Source organism: Mus pahari, chromosome X (genome assembly GCF_900095145.1).
Source record: "Mus pahari chromosome X, PAHARI_EIJ_v1.1, whole genome shotgun sequence".
Classification (NCBI taxonomy): domain Eukaryota; kingdom Metazoa; phylum Chordata; class Mammalia; order Rodentia; family Muridae; genus Mus; species Mus pahari.
Window position 1 is genome coordinate 96,708,450 of NC_034613.1, and position 12,568 is coordinate 96,721,017.

Genomic DNA, 12,568 nt, shown 5'->3' on the forward strand with positions numbered 1-12,568 from the left:
ATTAAAATAAATGCAGCTCATCCTGGTGAGGATGTGGAGTAAGTATAACACTCCTATGTTTCTGGTGGGAGTGCAAACTTGCAAAATCCCTAGGGAAATCAGTGTGGCAGTTCTTCAGGAAAATGGGCATCAATCTACTCCAAGATCCAACTGTACTACTCTTGGGCATATGCTCAAAGGCTGCTTCATCCTACCACAGACACATATGCTTAACACTGTTCACTGCTGCTCTAGTCATAATAGCCAGGAATTACAAGCAACCTAGATGTCACTCAACTTAGAAATAAAGAAAATGTGATAAATTCATACAATGGAGTACTACTCAGCTAGTAAAAAAAAATGAGATCATCAAAGTTACAGGTAACTGGATGGAATAATCACCCTGAGTAATGTATCCCAGACCCCAAAAGACAAATATGGTATGTGTTTTCTTATATGTAGATATTAGCTATTAAAATAAAGATAATCAAGCAATTCATAGAACCAAAGAGCTTAGGTATAGACTCTATACTATAAAATAAGGTACTAGGGACACAGATATATTTTTGTTAATAAAAAGAAATAGGACAGTTATGCATAGATAGGGTGGGCTTGTATGGGAGGATCAAGTGGGGAGGCAGGTAAGGGAGGAGAGAGAGTATATGGGGAATGATAGCTAAAATAAAGGACCACTTACGGGGTAATATAGAAACTGAATACAGTAGAAACTTCCTAAAATATATACGTAAATAAAGGCAATCTTAATGAAATTGCCAAATAATAGAGAAAGAAACCTAACTGGCCATATCTTGTCACCAAATAAAGTCTCTAGTCTTTGGTACTTTACTAGTGTTGTTGGCCAAATGAGTCCTATGGGAATTCTCAAACTGGAATTCCTAACTGTGCCAATGTGTGGGTCTCTAATTCTTGTGCCTTCTCTTTTGGGATCTTTTCCTTCTACTGGTTTTTCTTGTTGAACTGTAATGCATTATTACATTATATTATATTATCTCTTTAAAAATAATTTATTATTGGTGGGGCAAAATAAAATAGTTTTTTTTTAAAGAAAGAAATCATAAGATTTAACAAATACAATCAAAGGCAATTTATGAATTTATTCCCTACAAAGTTTAAGTCTGGGGTTGGGCATTTAGCTCAGTGGTAGAACTAAATCCCCAACCCCAGTGCTCAGATCTGAAAAAAAAACAAAAAACAAAAAACAAAAAAACAAAAAACAAAAAATAAATCAAGGTAACTGGCACACAAAGTTTAAGTCCAAGTTATTGAATGGAATTTCACCTTTTAGCAGCAGGCATATCACTCCAAGAAAAACCCCAAGAAAATGTTTGGTTACATTATAAAAAATCATATTTCCCCATGATGACTGATTACTAAGTGACAGAAGTATGAATGAGTCTATTCACATATGTCACAGCTGGGCTAATTTAGGCAAAGAGGCAGTTCTTATCTGTTTTTGTCACTATCTCTCATTTTAAAATTGTTATATAATCATATGCACACAAACATATAAACATGGGCTCATCTTATATACACCCATATACACTGGAAAAAATACAAAATTTAAAAAAAAGCTCTTGAGAAGATATTTCTTAAAAAGAATATATGTTTTGGCAAATTTTATTTGTGTCATTAGAAAACTAGATCTGAAATCATATGTTTGAAGGCACTTAATTTATGAGCACTATATCAAGATAAAATTTATTTTGTATTTCACATTTCTATTTCATCTTTTTTTAAACATTCATTTTGTAATCATACTTACTCAGAGAAAGTCTTATGAACAATACTGGTATGACTGTGTAACACATTCAATTTTGAACAAACGGATTCTGGCCTTGTTGGTTAACCCCATCTAGAAGTTTTTATCCTCAGGATAGTAAATTCAATATTACATACCTGGTTAAATTGAACTGGACAGTCCTTTATCAAATACCTTCAATGTATTAAGCAATGTACTGACATTGTGTACTTGTGTGTGTGGAGAGAGAGGAATGTTTGTACAAGGACAAAGTAAACTAATTACATCTAGCCTCAAAAATTTTTCAGGCTTCTGAGGGACAAAAATGCATTAGGTTCCTACAGAATTTAAGATAAATTTTAGCAAAGAACAAAGAAATCAAGCAGTAGAAAATCATATCCTACTTTAGATCAACATATAGCTATATCAAGTAAAATTATTTATGTACTTCCTTTTATGTTAAAAGAGGCAAGACCCGTATAGCACAATGATTTTTTTCTAAGCTTTCCGAAACAATTCCTTCAAATATTCTTTGGAAATTCTGAATCCTCTTTGGGGGACTAAAATCCCATCTCAATATTGTAATGTATCAGCTAAATATAAAGTCAAAGCAATCCAGATGGTACTGGCTTAAGTTAATTGATCCTGACATTCCTAGGTGTTTGGGGTAAGTTTTTGCAAAAAGAGAAAAATTCGTTAACCTAAAACCACCTTTCTTCATATAAGGTAATAGGTGCAGAGGAAGAAATCCCAGTTCTCACTAATGGTAACTAGTTCCCCTCCATCCCACCCTCCTACATATCTTTCTGACAGAAAGCATTCTTCATGAAGAACCAGCAATGTGCACAAATTTTACACTATTCAGGATTTAGGTAAGCAAAGGTAAATCAATCTATGCACCAAACTGAATATTTTGTTGTGACTGTGATCTAAAAGTACACAAATCCTAGCTATGTTAAATATCTGAAGAAACTTAAATCAACAAACTACAGAAAAGAGCTACATACCCTTGTTTCTTATAGAAGTTTTATAATAATGTAATAGCGGAATTACTGTCATCCAAAGGTGAATTGATAAAGAAAATGTTGTATATAATGAAAGAAGAGTTTTATTTGGCCATAAAAAGGAACAAAAATCTTGATTTTGTGACTCACTGAATGAAAGAAATTCATGCTGCTTCCCTAATACACTAAAGATGATTATTTTATAAGGAAAAAAATCAGACACAGAAAGACAAATATCACATTTTCTTCCATTCCTGAGAATTAAAACTCATTAAATAGATGAAAAACAATAAATAAAACATTTGTACACACACACGCACACACACACACACACACACACACACACGTATAACATGAAATCACTAGGAAGACTAAAAAAAATAAGGGAAATCCAGGGAGTAGGAGAGTAAGAGGCAAACATAAGGAAGGGACTAGAAGGCCTGAATATGTACAAAATATATGATATACTTGAAAATAAAAGTCTATGTGGAATCTAATAATTAGAGAAAGCAGATATTGTTCACATTACATTTAATATAAGCAAATTTAACTTCAGAATGGTTAGATTGTTTTTTAGCTAGGACCACCCAATAAGTGGTAGTGTAGTGATTGTAAGTAAAATGTGACCTAAGTCATTCTCACAACCACCTACAATTTATTGCTTACTCATTTATTGCTTTCTCAGAGACAAGTCATATTTATTTTTGTGTAAGTGATATTTGATATTTATCTAGATAGACATACCTCTTCTGAATGTCAGACACAGGCTACATGTGGCTACTCAACAGCTCAAGTTGAATGCCTTACATACTAAACCCCGTCTTAAAACCATTGTTTCAAGTTAAAATAAAACAAAAGAAGGAATCAGAAGGGAAGTGTTCTCTGCTCTTATTGTCCCATATCCAGTGGTCCAAAAGCTCTAACTTCATTTGTTATAATTCTTGAAAACATGGTGACCCTACATAATTGTGATTGCATTTTAATATTGTTTTGTAAATTTTGATATATTTACTATATTTTATTTTGTTAACTACTATTAATGATCAACAAAGAAACTGATGACAGGACCCTGATATAGCTGTCTCCTGTGAGGCTATGCCAGTGCCTGGCAAACACCAAAGTGGATGCTTACAGCCAGCTATTGGATGGAACACAGGGTCCCCAATGGAGGAGCTAGAGAAAGTACCCAAGGAGCTGAAGGTGTCTGCAACCCTATAGGAGGAAAAACAATATGAACTAACCAGTACCCCTAGAGCTCATGTTTCTAGGTGCATATGTAGCAGAGGAAGGTCTAGTGGGCCATCAGTGGTAGGAGAGGCCCTTGGTCTTGCAAACTTTATATGCCCTAGTACAGGGGAACACCAGGGCCAGGAAGTAGGAGTGGGTGGGCTGGGGAGTAGGCGGGGGAGGGTATAGGGGATTTTCGGAGAGGAAGCTAGGAAACGGGATAGCATTTGAAATGTAAATGAAGAAAGCATCTAATAAAAAAAGAAACTGATAATCATGGGCTGTCTATTCTAGATTGTTAAAACTTAGGACAGATATTTAGCTTGAAATTAGCAAAAATATATCCCAAATTAGCATTAAGATTGAAAAGCCACATTAAAAATTACATTGTAAATTTTAATCACATTTTATAAGTGTAGAATCTTTATTTGACTCTCAAAATGATATTCAATGGGAAAGAATTTAATTCAAAATAGATTTTATTATCTACAGAAATGCAGATTCTATAATATCTAGCTTATTTTTTTCTAGTATCCAAAACTATATTCATAAGAATATGAATGTATATCTATCTATATACACAACTATTTTAATTATTTTTGCATTTATGTATGAAATTATGTGTACCACATTCACGCAGGTGCCCATAAAGACCACAAAAGAAGTGTTGAATCTCCTGGAACTGGAGATATAGTAGTACTGAGCCACCTGTTATAGATGCTGGGAGCCAAACCCATGTCCTCTACAAGAGCAGCATGTATTGACTGATTCTGTTCTGTGGCTTAAAGTGAAAGAGAAAATACTATAATTTTCATGAGATTATATTCTCAAGTAGGTCCTTCTTAAATAAGGACATAACCTGATTCGAAAATATTTTACTGAATTGATTTGTGTATATTTCTTTTGGTAGCCTACTGCAGTTAGTTTTTCCCTAAATATTATGTTTTTCTTTATGTCTATCATTTAGAAAAATAAAACATTGTTAAAAGTATGAATCATTAAACTAATTTTAAATTATTGCTCTATACTTGATCACTAATAAAAATAAACTATGATTAATTCTTTTACAGATTTTTGAAAAACTGAAAGCTTTGAAAACCCTGTTTTTGTTAATCAAATACTTATAATAACAATACTTGTAGATTGTATACAATAATTATCCACATAACCAATACCCCGTGGCTTTCTTTATGAGATACAATATCTTTTTATTTTGCACATATACACAGTTAAGAGGAGTTGTGACTTTTCATTCTTTTGTTATGACCTTATTGAGATCGTACTAAAAGCTATTCTGAAACATTTCTGTATTCCAGGCTGGTTTCAAAATTGACATCCTTCTGCTTTAGCCTCAGGATTATGGAAATGGCAGGTAAATACCATTATGCCCAGTTTCTTTTTTAAGTTCATAACTTACTAGTAGGTGACTAAACAAAAGTTTATTAAGAATAGCTGAGCCAGGGAAGGACAGGACCTCCATCGTGGACAGCTCTCCCACACCCAGACCACCATGGCAAAGCAGGACAGCTGGTGGGCAGACCAGCTCAGCCACCACCCAGACACAGACTTTGAGTTGGCCCACCCCAAAATCTAACTTGTCCTGCAGAACTGAAGCTATAAGATCTCTATAACATAGTACAACAGGATATCTGAGAGGAGTCCCAGTGAGGATTCAGTATTGACAGTGTAGCAGAAGCCAGAGGTCTTGAATCACACCAATGACTCATTGCAATGAACATTCGCAAGTAAATCTATTTGGGCAAAAGTGTACGCTGTGTGACACACCATGAACAATGTAGCTTCCATGGGAGATGTTCATTATTTATTCATTTGACTTGGGGGGATTGCAAGGGCAGATTTAGAGGGATGTGGAGATGAGTGGGATTGGGGTACATGATGTGAAATTCACAAGGAAACAATAAAAAGTTTTAAAAATGAATAGTTCATCAGTGGGTTTCCCTATTTATTCATTTTAAGTACTTAATATTGAATGGATAAAAATATACATGGAAAATTTATTTTATTGTCCTGATAATAAGTATAACATTGCATGAATGACAAAATATAACCTACTATAATTATCCCATTGCCACATTCTTCCTGCTGTTTATTCTAAGGATCTCTATGATTCCTATGCCTCATACCTCCATACTTTTGTGAACCAAATGGTCTTCTAGATCCATCACTTTTCTTTCCAGATTTAGCAGCTTCAGAAGCAGCAGAAATGATTAAATTACAGTGTCCTGACCTACTGTTTAACCTGAAATGACCATTTATCATCTAACGAATGACTTTTGTTCTTTTTTACATGGTTATTTTATTTAATTATATTTCAAATGTTGTACCCCTTCCTGGTTTCCCCTTCACAGCCCCCCATCCTATTCTGCTCTCCCCTCCCCTGTCTCTATGAGTGTGCGCCCCAACTCCCCCACCCACCCACACCTGCCTCACCACCCTAGTATTCCCCTACACTGGGACAAGCCTCCACAGGACCAAGGGCATCCCCTCCCATTGAAAACAGATAAGGCCATCTTCTGCTACATATATAGCTAGAGCCATGGATCCCTCCTTGTATACTCTTTGGTTGGCTGGGGATCCCAATGGAAGATTTAGGGGAAGGACTGAAGGAGACTCTGTTCTTATAACATTCAAATATGGTCCTCTATGAGAACCCTTCCCCAATTCACTTTCATTAATGGAGAATCCATTCATTACTGAAATATGTACTTACAGTATTTTCTAATAATATCTTTTAGGTCTGTCTTATCATAACTATCTAACTATAGAAACTGTACTAAGAGTCATTTAGTGCACTATTATTTTTCTGTTATACAATAGAGAACCAAATTAGACAGATAAAGATTGCTATAGCCATTTGTTTTATTTCTTTCCTCTGTATTTGAAGCTCAACTTCTATATTTCTAGTTCAACAGTATCACATTACAAAATTGTTGTGGTGTCCTTGACTATCTTATAAATGCTTTATAGAAATAGAAGTGTCTTGTAACAGTCCTGAGGACAGTTCTTTTTTAATTGCCAGTAAGACCATGCTTCTCCTAACGCTACCAGAAAGGGAAGATGTATGAAACATGGATAATCTTCACATTGACATTGGGCTGGTAGGTCTCAGAAGGAATGCTGCTAAAGGTAGTTATAGAATTGTAAGGATAACAATAGGGAGAAAATCGTGCTGCAGTCACTGCTGTCACCTCACATGCCACTACTGCTACTTAAGGAATAGAGCCTGGGAAACCTGCACTCTGGTTTTAACATGGGCTTTTAGAAGAGAAGGCCTTATACAGTAGTGAGATGTTTTTGTCCCTGTATGGGTACTGAAACTGCCAGTGTGAATAGCAAATGGCCTCACAAGGAACAAGATATAAATTAAACATAGGCCCTAATAGCTGTTAGTTCTCATAATAGTTGATTATGAGCTAAGGTGGTCATTCAAAGTGATGAATACTATCAAACAATCCCATGATTAATTTTTTTTGCCATGAAATGTTCTATGTTAGTTGCTCAATGCAAGAGTGAGTTGAGTATGAGTGTGATTAGGCTGTGATCTCTGACATCCCATATATGGTCTTGATCAATTCAGTTTATTTGGCTGACTAGAAAAGTGTATCCTTCCTCCCTTACCACTCTATGCATGGCCCTCCTGAAGCTACACACTCAATATTATTTTCTTTCCCCAAAGAGCTACAGTAAATTGAAAAAAAAATAATTTTATTTTAAATTGTAGATTCCTCTCTCATACAATACATTCCAAATCCCCTTTCCCCCTCCACCCTCTTCTCCCAGCTCCCTCCTTTCCTTCAGATCCACTTCCCTTCTGTCTCTCTTCAGAAAGGATCAGGCCTCCAAGACACAATAGCCAAATGGGACAAAATAAGATACAATAAGACAAGGCAACCCGATGTGGGGAAAAAAAGTCCCAAGGGCAGGCAAAAGAGTTTTGACATACTCTCTCCCACTGTTAGGAGTCCAACAAAACACCAAGCTAATATCCATAACATGTATGCAGAGGAACTTACACAGGCCAGTTCAGGCTTTTCTATTTGCCACTTCAGACTTTGTGAGCCCTACTTAGTTGAATCAGTAGGCCATATTTTCCTGGTGTCCTCCATTCCCTCTGACTCCTACACTTCTTTCCTCCCTCTATTCTGTGGGATTCCCCAAGCTCTGAGGGTAGGGATCCAGTGGAGTCCTGCAATTTTGACTCTCTCTATGCATGCCCTCTGGCTGTGGGTCTCTGCATCAGCTCCTGTATGCTGCCAGAGGAAGCCTCTCTAATAATGAATGGACAAGGCACCAATCTATAAGTATAGCAGATTATCACTGGGAATCATTTCACTGATCCCTGAACCACTCTGTCTCTGCTTCCTGGACATCCAGGCATGGACTCCCTTTAATGTTCTCAAGTTAGAGCAGTCACTGATCGGCCACTGTCATGAGGTCTGAGCCTCTAGTGCCCCAGCACATCTTGCAGGCAGGACAAATTGTTGGTTGAAGGTTTTGTGGCTGCGATGGTATCCCGGTTACTCTTTCAGTAGCCAGCAGATTACCTTGCTGCACCAGAGAAACTAAAACATAGTGGATGAAGGCTCCATGTAGTTAGCAGCTTGACCTCTCTGTATTCAAAGTGTTGTGCAGATGTTGTCCTTCTCAATGGGGCCTAAGTTTTGGAGAGCAGCCCTCTGTCCTGGTATTAACCTGGCTTGTTTATGATGTCTATAGGACACCCTCAGTCAACAATTCCACCAAATGCAACTCCAGCTCTCCACTTAAGACATGCCTGGCTTCAAAAGATGTCCAGTTCAGACTCCACATCGTCCAACTCCTGGCTGTGGTCACCTTCACAGAATCCAGGGAGTTTCCACATCAACAGGTCCCCTAAATCCCCCCCCCCCCAATTCTAGCCTTCTTTCCCTGTACTCTTCCTCCAGCAGCCCCCAGTCCATCTGCATAATGTATTTAATTTCCCCTTCCCAGGAAGATCCTTGCACCCACCCTACCCCTAGAATTACCTAACCTTTCTAGATAGGTGGATTGTAGCTTTGTAATCACTAATATCCACTTGTATGTGAATACTTACCAAGTTTTTCTGGGTTACCTCATTCAAGATGACTTTTTTCTATTTGCATCCATTTGTGCGGAAACTTCATGATATCATGTTTTTAAATAGTTGTGTAATACTCCATTGTGTAAATGTACCACATTTTCTTAATCCTTTCTTATTTTGAGGAACATCTCCATATATGGTTTCCAGTTCCTGGTTACTATGAAGAAAGCCACAATGAACAGAGTTGAACAAATGTCCTGTGGTAGGACGGCGTGTCCTACCAAGTATATTTGACCATAGAGTAGACCAAATCTCAATTTTCTGTAGAACTGAAATATGGATTTACATAGCAGCATTGCAAGTGTCCACTCCTCCCAACAATATAGGGGTATTCTCCCTTTCCTACATCCTCTCCAGGATAAGCTATCACCTTTTTTTTTTTTTTTTTTGATCCTAGACATTCTGACAGGTGTAAGATTAAATCTAAATAGTTTTGATTTGCATTTCCCTGCAGCTTGAGGATGTTGACCATTTCTTTATTTCTTGACCATTTGAGATTTCTCTATTAAGAATTATAAGTTTAGAGTTGTTCCCTGTGTTTAATTGGATTATTTTGATGAGGATTGAATTAAATTTGTAGACTGCTTTGTGTGGGATAGTCATTTTAGCTGTTAATTCACCAAATCCATGTGTGTGGATGATCTTCCCATCTTATATCTGCTCCAATTTCTTTCTTCAAAACTTGAAATTTTTACATACAAGTGTTTCTCTTGGTTGGTTAGAGTTTCCCCAGATATATTTTTTATTATATGAGGATATTGTGAAAGGTGTTGTGTCCCTGATTTCTTTATGAGTCTGTTTATCTTGTATTTAGCTACTTTGCTGAAAGCATTTATCAGCTATAGTTCCCAAGTAGAAATTTTAGGGTCACTTTAACTTCTTCCTTTCCAATTTGTACCCCCTTAGTCTTCTTTGGTTGTCCTATTGCTCAGTAGCTAAGTCTTCAAATACTATATTAAATAGATATGAAGAGAGTGGACAACTTTGTCTTGTTCCTGATTTTAGTGGAATTGTTTTGGGTTTCTTTCCATTTGAGTTGGTATTAGCAACAGGCTTGTAAACTGCCTTTAATATGCTTACATATGTCTCTTGTATCCCTAATATTTCCAGAACTTTTATCATGAAGGGGTGGCAGATTTCATCAAAGGTTTTTTCTGCATCTAATGTGGTTTATATCTTTCAATTTATTTATATGGTGGATTACATTTACTGATTTTCATATATTGAACCATCCCTGCATCTTTGGAATGAAGCCTACTTGATCATGGTGGATGACATTTTTGATGGGTCCTTGGATTTAGTTTCAAGCATTTTATTGAGTGTTTTTGCATCAATGTTCATGAGGGAAATTGTTGTATAATTCTCTTTCTTTGTTGAATATGTGTGGTTTGGGTATCAGAGTGGCTGTGGCCTCATAAAATGATTTTGGAAATATTCCTTCTGTTTTTTTTTTTTATTTTAAATTTTTTTTTTTTTTTTTGGTTTTTCGAGACAGGGTTTCTCTGTATAGCCCTGGCTGTCCTGGTACTCACCCTGTAGACCAGGCTGGCCTCAAACTCAGAAATCTGCCTGCCTCTGCCTCCCAAGTGCTGGGATTAAAGGTGTGCGCCACCACGCCCAGCTTTCCTTCTGTTTTTATTTTGTGGAATAATTTGAGGAGTATTGCTATTAGCTTTTCTTTGAAAGTCTATTAGAAGTCTGCACTGAAACCACCTGGTCCCAGCTTTTATTGGTTGGGAGACTTTTAATGCCTACTTCTATATCCCTAGGGGTTATCAGTTTATTTAAATAGTTTATCTAATCTTGATTTAACTTTGATAAGTAGTACTTATCGAGAAAATTATGAATTTCTTTTAGATTTTCTAACTTTCTAGAGTATAGTTCTTTGAAGTTTGTTCTTTTGACTCTCCTGATTCCCTTGGTGTCTATTATATGCCTCCTTTGATTTCAGATTTTATTAATTCGGATATTATTTCTCTGGATTTTAGCTAGTTTGGACAGGTTTTGTTTATCTTTTTGACTTTTCTCAAAGAACTAAATTTTTGTTTCATATATTGTTTGTATTGTTTTCTTTGTTTCTATTTTATTGATTTTAGCCCTTAGTTAGTGTATTTCATGCTCTCTATTCCTCTTGGGTATGCTTACTTCTTTTTGTTTTACATCTTTTGGGTATACTGTTAGGCTGCTAGTATGAGATCTCTCTAATTATTATTATTTTTTATGTAGTACTGTGAAGTTTCCTCAGTACTGCTTTCATTGCGACTCATAAGTTTGAGTATTTTGTGTATTCATTTTCATTCAATTGTGAAATGTCTTTCAATATTTTCCTTAATTTCTGGTTTGACCCATTTTTCATGCAGTAGAGAGCTGTTCAATTCCCATGAGTGTGGAAGCTTTCTGCTGTTTCTGTGGTTGGAGATATCCAGTGTTAATCTATGGTGGTATGATACAAAACAGGGACTTATTTCAATATTCTCGTATCTATTGAGACTTGCTTTGTGTCTGAGTATGTGGACAATTTTGGAGAAAGTTTTATGAGATGCTGAGAAGAAGCCTTATTCTTTATGTTTGGATGAAATTTTAGGTAATATTATATAACAATATGTTAGGTTCTTCTGATTTATAATGTCTGTTAGGTTTTTTCTTTTAGTTTTTGTCAGGATGACCTGTTCACTGTTGAGAGTGGGTATTGAAGTCTTCTACTACCAGTGTTTGAGGACCAATATTTGACTTAAGCTGTGGTAGTGTTTCTTTTACAATGGTGGAAGCCCTTGTGTTTGGGGCATAGATGTTAAGAATTGAAATGTCATCTTGATGAACTTTTCTTTTGATGTTTATGTAGTGTCCTTCCCCATCTCTTTTGATTAATTCTGTTTTGAAGTCTATTTTGATAAATAGTAGAATGACTATCCCAGTTTATTTCTTAGGTTTATTTACAGGCCATGGACAGTTTTAATTCTTTCAACTGTTTTTTCCTTGCTTTTCTTTAAGGGATTTGTTCATTCTTTCCAATTGTTTGTTTGTTTTTCTGGATTTCTTTGGAGGGATTTATTCATTACCTCCAATTGTTTGTATTTTTATGGATTTCTTTAAGAGATTTATCCATTTCCTCTTTAAGGACCATTATCATCTTCATATAGTTGTTTTATTAAGACCTTAATGTCTTTTCCTTGCGCTTTAGCTATGTTAGAATATTCAGTGTCTACTGTAGTAGGACAGTTGGCTCTGGTGGTGCCATATTGCCCTGGCTATAATTGTGCTCTTTTGCTGGTGTCTGGGCATCTGGTTTTGATGTGATTATAGATCTAGGTGCTCATTTTTGAATCTAGGGTAGGGGGATGACCTATGAGATTCACAGAAAGCATGGACATGGGGAGGAGAGGCTGCAGCTCTGATGTTTTGTTTCAGCTTCACTAGTGACTCTGGTTCTGGGATAAGAGAGAGAGAGAGAGAGAGAGAGAGAGAGAGAGAGAGAGA